This window comes from Rhinolophus hipposideros (assembly GCF_964194185.1).
Source record: "Rhinolophus hipposideros genome assembly, chromosome: X".
In the NCBI taxonomy this organism is placed as follows: Eukaryota; Metazoa; Chordata; class Mammalia; order Chiroptera; family Rhinolophidae; genus Rhinolophus; species Rhinolophus hipposideros.
Window position 1 is genome coordinate 112,516,573 of NC_138046.1, and position 12,811 is coordinate 112,529,383.

At 41.4% G+C, this 12,811-nt stretch overlaps 1 protein-coding gene across 3 annotated transcripts in view; it reads left to right on the top strand.

The window, feature by feature from the left end:
- The window catches only part of SMPX (small muscle protein X-linked), a 61,819-nt gene that overhangs the window by 42,075 nt on the left and 6,933 nt on the right, over positions 1 to 12,811 (top strand). For 2 of the 3 annotated variants that reach the window (XM_081041672.1, XM_081041673.1), the window contains exon 5: positions 8,362 to 8,795. The gene's annotated coding sequence lies outside the window, so the exon portion shown is untranslated. Of the gene's footprint in view, positions 1 to 8,361; positions 8,796 to 10,182; positions 10,280 to 12,811 lie in introns of those variants that run through there. The other variant, XR_013992887.1, reaches the window with a different exon arrangement.

Sequence of the window (12,811 nt, forward strand, 5' to 3'; positions counted from 1 at the left end):
GCTTGGGCCTTGGGAGTTTTAAAAACTCCCCAGGTGACTCTAATGTCCAGTCAAGTTTGACTTACTGTTCTGAGTGGTTAAAAAAAAACCCACAAACCCACCCCACAACTTTGGGAGTGATTTACTACACCCTATAAACAAGACCCCCACATGTCCAAAGCGATGTTTTCTTTTCCATGAAAATCCTTTTTTGACCTCTTATCACTTTTAAGATGATAAAATTAAAGTCCTTTGATGATGGCTTCAAAAAGTAGGATTTGGCTATACCTAACTTTTAAAATAATGGCTGGAATGATTAGGGGGGAAAATGAAGTCATTGATTAAGCTTCCCCAGATAGGTTTTCAAAGAAGTAAGCCATCAAAATCATCCTGCAAAACCGTGCTAATTAAAAAAAAAATCTACACCTGAAAGAAAGCATTAAATAGAAAACTCTATCCAGAAAATTGTTTTGCATGAAATGTACAATTATGTAAAGAGCCCATGCAAATTGGGAAGCAAAATACTAACACCTTAATAGATAAACAGATAAAGGAAATGAACTCAACAATTCTCAAAACTGGATGCATAATTAGTAGAGAAGCATGAGAAAAAGTACAGCCTCACTAGTAATCAAACGGGTGCTCAACGAAACAGAGTTATTAATTTTCCTCTTATAAAATTTACAGAGATGAGTGGGGAAATTATCATAAAACAGACACTTGCTCATTCTCTCAACGGATATTGTGTGTCTACTGTATAGCCGGTGCTATGCTGGCCTGGATGATGAGGGCGTGGGGCTTAGCAAATGGAGAAAGTCCCAGATATTGTGGACTTATATACCCCCCAAACCAGTTGGCCTTGGTGGAAGCGATCCTAAAGAAAATATTCATGTAGAAAAAGTTTTGTTCATTTGTGATAGCAAAACTAATTGAGAACCTAAGTGTTCAAGAAAAGGATCATGATTAGGTAAACTCTGGTGTTATCTACCTGTTGAAATACTACAGATGCTATTTGTGATACAATGAATGATAAATGAAAAAAGAATATAAACAGTAGAAAACTAGAAAAATGCTTCAATGATGGAGTAAATTTTGAAAATTCTACATGGTATCATCCCCACACCCAACATACATAATATACATTTGTATATTTAAATCTCTGAGGAGCCCTAAAACTAAGAAAATGATTTATCTTTGCTTAACACAGTACTTCTCAATTTTTCTGACCATTGAAAGTTTTTGCCCCCCCTCCCCTCCCCTTCTTTCCCTTTCTTTCAAAAGCGAAATTGGTTTTATCGTCTCTTCGAACTAGTTCTTCTCAAAAAAACAAAACCTTGAGGATATGCTGGCATATGTGGTAGTATTTAAGGGCTATGTGAAAAAAAAAAGCTATACGTGGGTATATACATATATAAAAAATTCATCAAGCTGTTCATTTAAGATTTATGCATTTTATTCTATAAAAATATTAAAAAGAAACCCTGCTAATTTCTGAGAAGGCATGACATTTTTTAAAATTAAATTTTGGTGTTCATTAGTACAAGTATAAGAATGTTTGTTAAGTCAAATTACTGCTATACTATCAATTATTTCCACATATCAGTTGTTGAAGCAAGGTGCCTCTAACGTACTGTCAATATGTACAGGTTACTTATGCCCATTTTATACGAGTTCGGGAAAAAGAGTTTAGCGTAGGGGAAAGAGCTCCAGACAGGCTTTAAATCCTGGACCAGCCATTAACTTCACTGTGTGACCTTGGACAAGTGACTGAACCCTCTGGATTTTAATTTCCTAATTTCTAAAATGAGGAGCAATACCAAAACTGTAGTCCCTTTCATCTTTGAAAATAGTTTTACTATTTTAGAAGACTATAAGGCTTTATAGTTACATCTTTGCCTAATGGTATGTCAAAGGCCAGGTTTTTATTTGTATTCTGAGTCTTTGGACCACTCACTACCATCATTGTTACTATAAAAATAAACAAACAAATGAGAAAATTCCATCAGCTCTATGGTGATCGCCATGACAATGTGCTTTCCAGGGTGCTCGAGAGACAAGGAGGCCTACATTTGTTTAATAGGTTCTGTTAACTTTACGTCAAGAAATTAGTTTTCCATTTGGATGTTCCAGAGACCCTGACTGCCATAGACTGTTGCTAGACAGTTCTAAGAGGATGCTGGATATTTCTGATGTAAGCACCATTGTTTCTAGGCCTCAAATACTCCGGCCTAAACAATACAGAAGGGTTTCACTATCTTCAGAAACTCTAAGAACCTCTTGGTTGCAGAGCAGTCTCCTCGACTGTTGCTCACTTTGTCTCCCTCTGGGTGGTACTGAGCTCTGCTGTGCTAGGAAGTCGTGGGTCACTGTTTCCCAGTGGGTAAAGGTGCCTTTAGAAACAGGGAGATCTGTGTTCTGACGGATGCAGAGAAATGGACCACAAAACCAGGAGTTGCCAGTGGTCTTGCATTATGCCCCTTTCTCCAGCAAGATCTCCCCAAATTCAATTCACGCTGGCCCCCGGCTCTGGCGTGATATCCCATACAACAAATTCTCAATGCAATTGGATTAAAGGAATCTTTTTGATGGGCAGATGACCTAAATAGGTACTTCTCCCAAGAAGAAAAACATGGCCAACAGATATATGAAAAAGTGCTGAACTTTACTAGCTATTAGGGAAATGCGAAGCAAAACCACCATGAGATACCACCTCACACCTGTTAGAATGGCTATTATCAATAAGACAAATAGTATCAAGCTAAAATAAATGAATGGGATTATATCAAACTGAAAAGCTTGTACACAGCAAAAGAAACCATTGACAAAAGAGACAACCAACCAAATGGGAGAAGACATTTGCAAACAACACCTCCGATAGGGACTAATGTTCAAAATATACAAGGAACTCATACAACTCAACAACAAAAAAACAAATAATCCAATTGAAAAATGAGCAGAGGATCTGAAGAGACATTTCTCCAAAGAGGACATACAAATGGCAAATAGACATATGAAAAAATGCTCAACATCACTAATCATCAGAGAAATGCATATAAAAATCACTATGAGATATCACCTCACACCTGTTAGAATGGTTATTATCAAGAAGAGAAGAAACAGCAAGTATTGGTAAGGATGTGGAGAAAAGGGAACCCTCACACACTGCTGGTGTGAATGTAAATTGGTACAGCCACTATGGAAAACAGTATGGAGGGTCCTCAAAAAATTGAGAATACTTGTAGAGTTAACATATGACCCAGCAATGCCTCTCTTGGGTATCTACCCCCAAAATCTGAAAACATTCATCCATAAAGATATATGTACCCCTATGTTCATTGCAGCAGCATTATTCACGGTGGCCAAGACATGGAAACAACCAAAGTGTCCTTTGATAGATGAATGGGTAAAAAAGATGTGGTATATAAACACAGTGGAATACTGTTCTGCTATAAGATAAAATACTGCCATTTGAGACAACATGGACGGATCTTGAGATTATCATGCTAAGTAAAATAAGTCAGACAGAAAAAGTCGAGAACCATGATTTCCCTCATATGTGAGATATAAAACTGAAAGCAACAAAGGAACAAGACAAGCAAATAAAGAAACAAAAACTCACAGACACAGACAACAGTTTAGTGGTTTCCAGAAGGTAAGGGGGGGGTGGTAGAAAAGGGTAAAGGGGGTCAAATATATGGTGATGGAGGAGAACTGACTCTGGGTGGTGAACATACAATGCAATATATAGATGAAGTATTACAGAATTGTACCCTTGAAACCTATATAATTTTACTAACCAATGTTACCCCAATAAATTTAACAAAAAAAGAATGAAAAATATCCTTTTGAATCTATTTTAATGAAATTTGACCTGGACATGCAATTTGCCTTTGCCTTAAGGTTATTTAAATTCTCCACATCCAGCACACAACACTACTTGAATCTCGATTTCAGGTGCAGGATTAAAAAAAAAAAAGAAAAAAAAAAAGTCCTGCTATTTGTGACTTTCTCACTCTCCTTGCTTTCACTAAGTATTGGTTCAAACATTTCAATTTTCACTTTAGCCACCCAAGGCTTCATGAGGCACAAAAGCCAATTTTGGTGGATGTTTTATAGCTTAAGAAAAAACGTTTTTCAAATTTTTACTTAGGGTTTTGATTCTTTCACTTTATAAGTGGCAGTTTGGGATAAAGGGAGGAGTTCTGAGTTTGGAGTTGCCTGGGTGCAGTTCCAGGCTGTGCACTGCCCGTCCCTTACTGTGGTGGGTGAGGTTCCACGGGAGCCTTAGCTGTAGGTTGCACTGCCTTCCTCTTTGTGTGGTTATGATGATTGGGACAATGTGTGTGATTATGCTTCACAAACTAGGTCTCCACAAATGCCCTGTAACAAACTCCAAAGCTTTAGCCAGTTTGCTCTCGGTGCATGGTCAGCTGTTGTATATGGAACCGGACAGCACGAGGGAGGCACGGCCTTTCTCTCCACTACTTTTGAGTGTCACTGTGTTTATGGCTCTATGATTTAGCACCACGTAGGAGGAAGTAATCATTGCACCACCCCTAAGTGTCTGGTTAAAAGACCAAATGCAGACAAGTGTTGAGTGGAGTCCATTTCCTAAATGATGCATGTGGGGCCATGGCAACTATGAGTAACACAGCTATAAATGGGTCATGGCAAGGCGTAAACATCACATGTTCCTCAGCCTGGACTTAGGGTGACACCAGGGAGATATCTGGTGTATCACCCTGCGCCAGCCAAGGTGAGCCTTTCCCAAACATACACTAGAAGTGGGCCTTCTGTGTCTTTTTGGTTTGGGTACAAAGGATATCTGGGGTAGTTGGAAAGTGACTTTTCAGCAGGGTGCCTCGCATTCCACATCATTCTCACAGATGTCCCCTACAGGAGAACAGGACACAGGAGAATAGCTGACAGCTGGTGTCTAGGCAGCAGAGCAGTGTGGCCTGGGATACCGCCCAACACACTTGCATTCCAACAACCTGACAAACAAGTGTGCTTTCCAGCCTGGGCAATTTTAGCTCTGGATCCCTTCCCATTGTTCCCGTTTCTAAATTCGAGCACTGACCCCAGGTCTCTGGATTCCTGGATTCTTGTAATCTACAACCGTTCTGAGTACACACTGAGCCCCACAAGGCCAAGGACAGAGACACTAGTCCTCTGGGGGCTTTGCACTCCTGGAAGAACCGTGTGTGACCTTATCCATCAGCAGTGTCCTGTGTCCAAGGTTGCTGGGCCATCCGGGATTCTGCTGGGACCAGGGAGGGAGACGGGGGCGGTGCATGGTGTGCAGAAGGACAACCACAATGACGCCTCTGTTCCTCCTGCTGCCTCCCGCCTGGCTCCTTCTACAAGGAAGAACTGGGTTCACTCTCTAGATTAAATGACGTAACAGTGCAGTGAAAGGTGGCATGTCCACTCATAGTAGATATCCCAAACTGGCAACATCGCCATCAGCTGTCCCTCCACCCCCACACGGAGCACAGGCTCATGGCACTTTCCCAGAGTCCCCCTCTTCTGCCAGGTTCCCAGGCTTTCCTTGGCTCGCAAGCATGGCAAGCTAAGGGGAAGAAGGGCACTGTTAGCCCAGACCAGTGCGGCATAAAGAATTCCATGCCTATGCTTTTCTGAATAATATGTCCATCTCGGTGCCACGATGGTCCAGCCAAACTGAAGAAAGATTTGTCTATATTTCCAAAACTATCTCAAATTCGGAGAGCTCCACAAGCTGAACCACTTCGGAGGGGCATCTTAGGGCTTTTAAACAGTCACAGAAGAGTCATTGTAAATCGCGAATCCTAAATTTCTCAGTATAGAAAATTTCACTACCTGGGACAGAACAGACAAGTGGTGGTCGAAATCCACATCAATCAAGCCTGTCACAGAAATGGTTGCCATTTCTGGGTTGCAGATGGTGCTTCACAGTCCAGACGTTTCTCGGACAGAAATCACACCTCACCGAACATGCTTCAGTGACAACGTGCTATGAATCATCACCCCTTCCATGTTGCTCAGAGAAGCCGAAGGAATGTCTTGGCTTCAAGGGCAGCTTGTCATGGGCCTCGCTCTTAGCCAGAGACTAGCCATATGTCAACAGCAGTGACCACAGCAGTAAAATGGTTTGAGTACACCCTGGCTGTGATGGGGCTACGACTGGGGTCTAGGGCAGACCTGACAGCACCGTGGGGATGTAGCAGATCAAATCAACACTGATTTACTGTATCTGTTGCCCCTCACTCGCTCCTGCTGCCTCACATTGGAGAATGTAGGTTTGGCTATAACTCCAACTCCAGTTCTCATCTTGTTCTCACTTCTCCAGTGTCCAACTCACCAGTCCTCAGGCCCCTGCTATGTGTCAGGTGCTGTGATAGGCAATGTGAAGTGAAAATGAATAGGACATGTTCACACCCTTCAGCAGGTCACAGCCTAGTGGCAGGATAGCTATGATGGGAAAGCTATGAGAGATAATGCATATGGGCAAATAATTACGATGCAGCATGTTACCAGGAGAGTCACAGAGGAGGGGGGAGGAGAGTGAAAAGTTCTAAGCAAAGAGAGAGAGGCCTGAAGGCTCTTGTGATGTCACAGAAGCAGTAAGTGACCAGCAAACCCAGTGCAAGGTGCATGAGGGAGACCGGTCGGAGACAGGCCTGGGATGAGCCTGTGGACTTGCTGGTCAACACAATGCATTTCACCAGGAAATTTGAGGCAGGGAAGGAGCTTCCTCTTGGTGACTGGCATGGACGGAAAATGGAGTTTCTAAAATGAAAAAACGTGAATGCTAGAGATACAAGAGCGTGTGCTGACTGCTGGCGATAACGTTTTCCATTCTGCAATTATTAATACCTACCTACCTTTCCCTCTGGTTTGAGAACCATCCAAACCTTCCCTGTTAGTGGAAGGAGCCCGAGACAGGATGCTTGGGTTCAAATTCCTTTCCTATTTACCAGCGATGAGACTTCGAGCTACTCACTTTGCTTTTTGAACCTCTATGTATTTCATCTCAACAATGAGTATAATGCAAACTGTATCACAGCAATGCTATAAATGCTAAATGACACAACTGGCTTTGTAATCGCCAAAGAACTACACAAGACAGCAAAGCTTTCCAAATGATCTCTGCTGCAGAATTCTCCTTAGAGCTCAGTGGCCAGAACAGGGTCCCATGCTGCCCCTAGCTGTAAAAGCCTGGGAAGTGGAGTCTTTGGGGACCAACAAGGAAGAACGTGGTTGTAGATGGCTATGGAGAGAGCCAAGCCACAGTGTCTGCCACAGCAGGGGGGACCCTTGTCTACGGAATTTTCTTTCTTCAGCCATTGGTAATAAAAAAAAAGCAAGCATTCCATTTCTTAGAACATTCAGCCTGTTCACGTAAGTAAAACACACAAGGAATGATACCAAGAAAAAATGGAAAAGAAATGTGTAAATACAATGGGATTTATAGACGATGTAATACAGAATTGTACACCTGAAATCTATGTAAATTTACTAACAATTGTCACCCCAATAAATTTAATAAAAAAATAAAGAAATGTGTAAATAATGTCCAATGATCCCTGCATTACAAGTGCTTTTAAAAGAAATAGCGCCATATCAATTAGCTATTGCTGAGTAACCAACCACCCTCAAATCCAATGGCTTAGAACAAAATCATTTCTTATTCTGGTTCATATGTTGGTAGCTCAGCTGATCTAGGCTGGGCTCACTCATGCATCTGCGGCAGCTGGGGGCTCTGTCCTAGATGGGGCTTGGTTGGGGCATGTTAGCTAGGTGGCTCTGCTCTAGGTTTCTCGCCCTTCTCTTGGGATCAGCAGGTGAGCCTGGGCATACTCTACTTATGGCAATAGCAGAGGTGCAAGACAGTAAACAAAAACATGTGATGTCTCTTGAGGCTTAGGCTCAGACCTGGCACACTATCACTTCAGCCTCATTCTGTTGGCCGAAGCAAGTCCCATGGCTAAACTCACACATAAGGAATTACACTCCACACACAATAGCAGGACACTGAAAAGTGCCACAGCCATGGGCATGGATATAGGGAGGGGTGGAGAACTGGAGCCATGACTGCAAATTGACCACAGGCACTGAAGGTCTTGCAAGTCATAAATGTAAAGTTAGTATCATACTCTAATCCTTCAGAAGGAAGCTGTCCTAATTTAGTTTGGAATTACTTAAATCACTAGAGCCAAAGTTGATGGTCACACCTTCTACTCATAGTTCACTTTACAGTGATGGAATGGAGAGATGAAGTTTCCAAGAGAAGATGAGGCCTGCAATTTTGACTTGTGCCTATCATGTTGACTTACAAGCTGCCCCTAAAAACATCTCATGAAAACTAAACTAATGCTTCCTCTGGTTTCTCTTTTGCAGGCCTGATGTGAAGAATTGAAGAGGAAGAGAACGGATTCAGATGAAAATAGCTCACTAAAAAATTTTATATATTTGTATGAAGATTATGAACCTTCTGAATGTCTGAGACTCTAGCAGAAATGTCCTGTTTGTACATTTATATCTCTTCCTTCTAGTTGGCTGCACTTCTTACTTTAATTTATCTTCATGTTTGGCATCTTGCAGAACAAATAAGGTCAAGAATTCACCAATTCGAAGGTGTGATTTTTGAGGATGGATGTGATTTTACGGGAGGGGTATAGTAATATGCATAAGAGTGATTTTGATGCGAAGTTCTCTAAGCTACTTCCCACACTATTTTGGTCAATATTTGGAATGTATTTTAGTTCTTCACCTTCTAAATTATGTCAATAAACTTTTTATGAGTTCAAATAAATATGCAAGTAAATGTGAAATATGAATCAAGATTAAATTAATTTTCATATCTTTAGAGAGTTATGCATTCCCCAACATGGAAAGAAATAAGATACAAAAGCCAGTCAAACCCCAAGTTGCCTAAGTGGAGGCTTCTCATTCTGAATTATTGGGTAACATGAGTAAAAGCATGGCTGACTGATCATTGCAAATGAAGTTAAATATTGCCTGAGGAACTGGGCATCGTTAATATTCCTCCTCTGAGGAGGACCTTTATAGTGAGTGCATTTTACTTTCATAGAGGCTCAGAAATTCCCTTTGCCCAGATGGCATAGAGTTCATTACAAGGAACAATAAAATAAAGCTGAGGGATCAGAACAAAAGAGAGGGGCAGATCTCAGTCGTCCAAAAAAAGATGAATCATGTTTCCCGCTCCTAAGATGAAGTCTCTGAAACTTAATCAATGGCCAACATGATCATAAACCAAAAGGAATCACCCAGGCTGCTCTTCTGATCTTCCCAGATGCTTGGGCAATGTCACAGTATGTAGTTTAAGGGACCAGGTTCTCAAGACCACACTGTTTTAAAGGCAAGTGTGTCACATACCTGGTATGCAGAGACACCAATACCATGACTTGTATCCTTGCCTCAGTGCCTCCCATTTAAAAAAATCAGATGTACTTCTCAACATCCCAAGCAAAAATGAGTCGTTAGCTTTTCTGTTTCATAGAGATCAGTTTCTAAAAGCAAGACTATCACTGCACACATGTGACTGGCTGCAAATCCAGTGGGGCCTGACGGGTTCAGGTTTTCCTGAATGGGCACCCATCTGGTCGTGGGTCCCAGACATCCCGCTGGGCTGTGGTTTAGCCTGGTGATTTAAATATAATATAGGCATGCAGGGTGGGGAATATCAATCAGAACCAAATATGCCAGCCTGATCGTCTGTCAGAACAGGTTCTAAATAATAGGGCATTGTGTTGCCTTGGGCCATTCCACTCCGTCCTAATGTGGGGAATTGGGCAGGTTACAAAATTTACCTCCGTGTTCCTTTTGTTTATATATAAACGATCCATGTTCAGTTTCAAAATCAAATTCCAGTTTAACGTTATAAAAACTGTCTTCATATTTTAATGCAATCTCCCAAGTCAAATTTATAGCATAATACAGGCCAGAATCATTAGACAAATTCAATGGATTTTTTTAGAGTTTTATATTTAATATGTATTTTTTGTTGTTGTTATTAAGGCTCAAATTCACTATATATGGGATTTAGCAAGTTCCATATTCTATCATCCACTGGGCAGCATACATAGGGAAAGATAGTTTATTCTCAATAAAGGTATAATTTTAAAAATTCAGGTTTCATGCTAAGTGGCTCTTTAAAAACCCACACATCATGCTGAAACAGCCTTATTTTTCTCACAGGTTTGCAAACAACCAATTATTATGCAACTTTTCCATGAGAAAAAAACAAGTATTTGAAGGTTCATTAGGAGAGAGAAAAAAACCAGAAACAACACAGGTATGAGTAATTAAAGCGTAAGCTACAACAGCCAGTTTTTAGTGCACGTGCTGTGAACCATACCAACTATCAGATACTCTGCTGACAGGCGAGGATCCCCATTGCAACAAAGGTCACTCGGCCCACACTGCCTTCTCTCTGTGCTAAGTGCTGGGAAGAGCACAGCACATTCAGCCAATCATCTTGCTTCAAACAACCTCCACTTCCCCGCCTCCCCGACCCCTCTCCTGTATAGTTTCCTATGTTGTGCTTGAGGCACAAGTGATAGGACAAGTCCCCACAGGGTTTAGGACTGTGTGGGACACCTGAAAAGCTTCTCCCTTTGGAGCAGAGGCCATCTGGAATAAGCAACATTCTCCAAAATCTTCTCAATCACTCTTTTTTTTTTCCAAATGATCTTTACATTTCAAGAGCATAGACTGGAAGGTAATTAGCTTTAATTCCAAAGTTACTTCCTGAGTAAGTGAATGACACAGAATTTTAAAAGTTATGCCCAAGGCATTGGGATGATATACATCCTGCAATTTTCACTAGAGCAGTTAGAGGATTTACTAAAGGCCTTCCATTATGATTAGGTCCATATAAGGATCACTACTAATTGGAATGTACCATCCTGTGAAACCCCCTCTCCTACATTCTTGGTCTGACCTGTAATTAGGGTCCCCCCTTGGAGATAAGACACGGAAAGGTTCATGGGGAAGAAAACAGGGCTCATTTGGATTTAAGGACTACAGGTTGATCAATTAAAACTAGTTCCCTTTGAAGGTGTGTGGCATTATCCCATTGCTTTGCAACCTAGCTTGAAATAGAAACTGCCTTTAACTTGGTAATTGATGCTCCCTTGAGATTTTTAACCTGATGCTGAATACATACATCAGTGTGGCCCACAGCGAGTTCTTTCCCTCACAGACCATTAACGTCTGTGCTTCACCAAACGAGAGGATTTATCGTCATAACATTCAGATGTGATTATGTATTCAATCAACAAGCCATCCTCAGAGCACCGATAAGGGTAATGTGACCTGCCAGTGTGTTGCTAGGCAAAGAAAACCCTTGGAGCTTATACACCAAGTTCCTTTTTTTCTCCAAGCAAATGACCAAACCTGCTTAGATCCTGCACTGAAGGCAAATCACACTGTCAAATATATATATATATAATCAGTGTATATATAAAAGAGGGGATTATAAAAAGGAGATTCAGCTATAAAATAAGATTACAGCCTTAACAACACCATCACCTAAAGGTATTCTTCAGAGAAAGAAAAACAGCCTCAATTAAGCAATCATTTCAGATTCCAGGATGCACTTGGCCTCATAGCCTTCAACCCTATGCTTGTTTATTATAGGAGAAAAATAACTCCCATAACGTTTGACTTCTGTGCAAAATAATTCAGTGCCACCCCTGACTAGAGTGACTTCACTATTAGATAACAAGGCTCTTTTTTTTATAAGCAGCCTTCTCTGGTTCAGTGCGGATACCCTCAAGATGCATTTTCCAGAGGGAAAGGGGACTTTCCCCTTCGGCTTCAGATGCCGGCAGAGGGGCTGCAAAGTAAAAGCAGGTCTGCACTCTATAAACCCTAGTTTTCAAATCTGATAGCGAGTTGGGTAGAGCGATGGGGCAGGATTTTATCCTGGTGTGCTGGTTGTTTCTGGTCTCTAGACATACAAAACGAGGGCTCTAGGCTTCTCTGGAAACTATTCCTGTTCCTTAATATTGCTCACGAATCTATGGCGCACAAGACAAGATGGGGCCCTGGAGGAATTTCTGTTCAGAAGCATTTTGGAACAGACCGACGTTCAATCCAATCGCCCACACAAGCCACACTGCCTTACAGCTAATGGCAGGCTTTAGGGGGATAAAAGCAAACGGGAAAGCTTTCGTGCTTTATTTCTAGCTTTGTTTTATATTAATACTTTGTCTTCTGGCTCTGGCCACATGTGAAAAGATTCTTGGGCTCAGGAGATCCTCACCCTTCTCACCTAACCAGAGTTCAGTTTTCCTACATTCAGTAGGAGGTGATGGACATTTAAAGAAGCCAGAGGACACATCTCAATGTCTAAGGGGCTGGATGCCCAGCAGGGCGTGGACACTTCTACACAGTATTGTAAATGAGGCCTTGGTTAGTGTCCTAAAAATCATCTGGGTAGATCCAACTTTATTATAATTTCTTTAAAATGGCATGTTGCATTTATTTGATTTTGCAGGCAAGAAAATGGGCATAGTTTTTCTAGTGATTAAATAATAACAATTGTGTATAGACCAAGACTCCTTAGGACTTAAACAAACAAAAATTACCAAAAAAACCCCAAAACACCCCGAACTTATTTTTTCCAAATCTTGAAGTCATTGCCAGGCATAGTGGTTGTGATAATGATGACCAAGGAGGGGGAGGGTGGGAGCTGCATTTGGAACCCAGGCAAAAATCACACTGATGGGGTAGGAAATTCAGAAGGAGGAAATCGCCAGGAAGATGTCCCTTAGTGTCCCACTGGGTTCCAAACTCTGCAGTTAGATCCTGATCGACTGCT